At 45.9% G+C, this 4,085-nt stretch overlaps 1 pseudogene; it reads right to left on the bottom strand.

Annotated features, from left to right (window-relative positions):
* Nucleotides 1-3,584: 3,584 nt before the first annotated feature.
* Nucleotides 3,585-3,715, bottom strand: LOC115830753 (annotated as a pseudogene).
* Nucleotides 3,716-4,085: the final 370 nt, after the last annotated feature.

Below are 4,085 nucleotides of genomic sequence, written 5' to 3'. Positions count from 1 at the left end.
ATGTTTCATCTAATACTGAATATTGCCAATTCCTTTTTTTTTTTGAGACAGGGTCTCACTCTGTCACCCAGGCTGGAGTGCACCTCAACTGCCCCAGCTCAAGCGATCCTCTCATCTCAGCCTGTCTAATTTTTGTGTTTTTTGTAGAGACAGGGATTTCACCATGTTGCCCAGGCTGATGTCAAACTCCTAGGTTCAAGTGATCGACCTGCCTCAGCCTCCCAAAGTGCTGGGATTATAGACATGTGCCACCATGCCTGGCCTTAAAATTTTTTTTTTTCTTTCATAGAGACAGGGCCTCACTCTGTCACTTAGGCTGGAATGCAGCAGCATGATTGTGGCTCACTACTGCCTCCAACTTCTGGGTTCAAGCAATCCTCCTGTGTCAGCCTCCCCAGGACCTAGGACTACAGGTATGTGCCACCACACCTGCCTAACCTTTTAATTTTTGGTAGAGGTGGGGGTCTTGCTATATTCCCTAGGCTAGTCTCGAGCTCCTTGTGTAAAGCCATCCTCCCACCTCAGCCTCCCAAAGTACTGGGATTACACGTGTGAGCTACCGCACCTTGGGAGTATTGCCAATTCTTTAAAGCTGCGTGTCTTTCACATAAGAAGTAAAATCATATTGTAATTGCCTTTTAGTCATTTACATAACAAAGTTTCTTTTGAATGCCTACCTATTGATGGGCCCGTCAGCAAGCCAAGTATAGGGAATACAATTGTGAACAAAGCAGTCTTGATCCCCTTAACAGCCTAATGAAGAAGGTCTGTATGTGTGTGAAAACTTGATGAATGAGTCACTATGAACTGCAGTAAGGAAGGAAGAAAGTGCAGTACAAGTAACGAGCCTCAGTCTAGGCTGGGAGTACAGGAGGGTTCTCCTAACCTATCAAATTGGTAAGATGTGTAGAAATGAACTTGGTGAAGGGGATGAGGACAAGTGGTACTCCAGGGCCGTAGAACCCTTGGTGCTAAGGCCCTAAGCCTGGAGGAAGCTTGGCTGATTCACAGAACTGGTGTGAGGAGACAGCTTGAGGTTGGAATGTCGGCAGACACCAGGTCTTGCAGAGAACACTTGCTAATTTGTAAGTATCCTTACAGCTTTACCTCCAAGTTTTCACCAAGAAGTAGTAAGAAGTCACTGAAGACATCAGCATACTTCATCACTAAAGAACTTCAGCATGCATATCATTAGATAAAATTCAACATTTGTTTATGGTTCTTTTTTTGAAAGGTAAAATTTACATATGATGAAATGCATGTATCTTGGCTGTACCATAAGTTTTGACAGTCGACGGCTGGCTGCAGTGGCTTATACCTGCAATCCCAGCACTTTGAGATGCTGACGTAGGGAGGTCCCTTGAGTCCAGGAGTTGGAGACCAGCCTGGGCAACATGACGAAACTCTGTCTCTACAAAAAAAATACAAAAATTAGCTGGTCATGGTGGTGCATGCCTGTAGTCCCAGCTACCCAGGAGGCTGAGGTGGGAGGATGGCTTCAGCCCAGGAGGTGGAGGTAACAGTGAGCCAAGATGGCACCACTGCATTCCAGCCTGGGTGACAGAGTGAGGCCCTGTCTCCAAAAAAAAAAAAAGTATTGACTGGGTGCAGTGGCTCACACCTGTAATCCCAACACTTTGGGAGGCCGAGGCGGGTGGATCACTTGAGGTCAGGAGTTCAAGACCAGCCTGGGTAACATGGCAGAACACTGCCTCTACAAAAAATAGAAAAATTAGCCATGTATAGTAGCATGCCTGTGGGAGGCTGAGGTGGGAGTTTCGCTTGAGCTGGAAAGGTGGAGGTTGCAGTGAGCTGTGATCGTGCCACCGCACTCTAGCCTGAGCTACAGAGCAAGATCTTGCCTCAAAAAAAAAAAAAGAAGAAGAAAGAAAAGACATTTTGACAGTTGTATAAACAAGTGTAGCCTCAATCCCTATCACAATATAGAATTTAACACCCCAGAAACGCCTTCAAGCCACTTCCCAGGTAATCCCTGTTTCCATCCCCTCCCCCAGTAACTGTTCGACTTTTTTCTTCTTCCAGACATGCTGTTTTGCCTGTTCTGACTTCCTGTAAATGGAATTTTATAGCACATACTCTTTACTATATCTTTCAAGAGCCTTAGCTGTTTGATAGGGGAGAAGCTTTGAGGCACCCCAAAGAAAGCAAACAGCAACCACCTTTATGTACCACCACAGAGGTAATTATTGGAAGCCCATTTAGAGGAGTTCAGATGGGCCTTGAAGTTTGGTTCCTGCCCATGCCCATCTTAATGGCTTGCTTTTGCCGAGAGTATCTACTGACAGCCAGTGAGGCGTGCCTGGTAGGGACAGTGTTGTCTGCAGCGGCAGCCAGTGTGTCCCTGTGGTGGCGGGTGGTCCCAGACCTCAGCAAGGCCCTCTCCACTGGAGAAACTCTGGTGCTTCCAAGAAACCATCCTGGGAACACCACAGAGTATCTTCATGTATTTACCTCCAAATCTGCCTCAGTACTTTTTCTTTGATATGGAGGCCCAGTTTTAGCATCCTGTAATGGCTGCCTTGAACCCCTCCAAGGTCATGGAATGTTTTTCTTATCTCAATGGGCCAGTATTTTTGTAAGGGCCCCCTGTTTAGGGTAAATGATCAGACAGGGCATTTCTCCTAGCATCTAGATCATTCTAGACCTAGATACTGCCTATTCCTTGAGTAGCATTAAGGTATTTTGAAGTTCCACCTTGATAGGAATCCCCACTGAAGTTAGCCTCATTGTTTCCAGAGCACCCAGACTTTCTAAATGACCCCGAGACTAATCTGTCTGAGCATGCTAACTCTCTTCTCTCCAGCTGGCTGGCAGGCTCCAGTGACAGCAATCACTTCTGCCGTCTGGGCTATAAGGATCCATATTCTAGGGGTGATTTGAGATCTGTTATGGCAAAGTCAGACTGATCATATCCTGCCTCTGTCTGCAGATCTGACCTATCAACAATCAGGGTCAATGATGGATTCTCCTGTAGTATTTCTATTACATCTGCATGGGGCTTGGACAAATGCCAGTTTGGCATTTTCTCTTTTGAGATGGAAGGAGCATGGCAGAGTTCAAATAACCACAGTGATTGACAGACATATGTATAGGGAAAAGAACAACATTTCTTTTTTCTGTCACCCAGGCTGGAGTGCAGTGGTGCAATCTCAGCTCGCTGCAACTTCCCACTCCCAGGTTCAAGTGATTCTCCTGCCTCAGCCCAGGACTGAGCTGGGACTACAGATGCCTACCACCAAGCCCGGCCATGTTTTTATTTTCAGTAGAGACAAGGTTTTGCCATGTTGGCCAGGCTGGTCTCGAGCTCCTGACCTCAAGTGATCCATCCAATCCCAGCACCTCCCAAAGTGCTGGGATTACAGATATGAGCCCCCATACCCGGGCATTATTGCATTAGTTTTTCTTCTTCTCCTTCTTCTTTTCTTTTTTTCTTCTTCTTCTTCCTCTTCCTCTTCTTTCTCTCTCTCTTTTCTTTCTTTCTTTTTTTCTTTCTTTCTCTCCTTCCTTCCTTCCTTCCTTCCTCCTTTCCTTTCCCTTTCTTTCTTTTTCTTTCTTTCTTTCTTTCAATGCAGTCAAGTTTCCTGTATTTGGGGAAATTTCAAGGGTCAGCACATCTGGAGTGCAATGGATAAGCCTGCCTCATCCTGGGAAAACCACCTTCATGATCATGGAATCTTCCTGGTCAGGTAAGTATATTGTAACAATATTTCGTAGGATGCAAGATGGCTCAGCTAGAAATGTCCATTTCATTAAGTAGCAGTGATTATACAACTCGGGAGACCACTGGGTTCATGAGATCCCAAAACTAAGTAAGCAGAAGCCTCCCTGAGTTGACAATGACTGTCATTGCCTTGAGACAAAGTAGATAGGCCTTTGCCAGTAGAGTAGGGAGCAGGGAAATTACAGTAAACCATGGGTGGTTTGGGTTTTGTTTTTGTTTTGTTGGTTTTTGGGGCTTTTTTTGAGACAGATTCTCACTCTGTCACCCAGGCTAGCTGGAGTGCAGTGGTGCAATCTCAGCTCACTGCAGCCTCTGCCTCCTGGGTTCAAGTGAGTGTCATGCC

This window comes from Nomascus leucogenys, chromosome 16, assembly GCF_006542625.1.
Source record: "Nomascus leucogenys isolate Asia chromosome 16, Asia_NLE_v1, whole genome shotgun sequence".
Taxonomy (NCBI): Eukaryota; Metazoa; Chordata; class Mammalia; order Primates; family Hylobatidae; genus Nomascus; species Nomascus leucogenys.
Note: the sequence above shows the minus strand (reverse complement) of the source record. Positions and strands in the feature narration are given on the sequence as shown.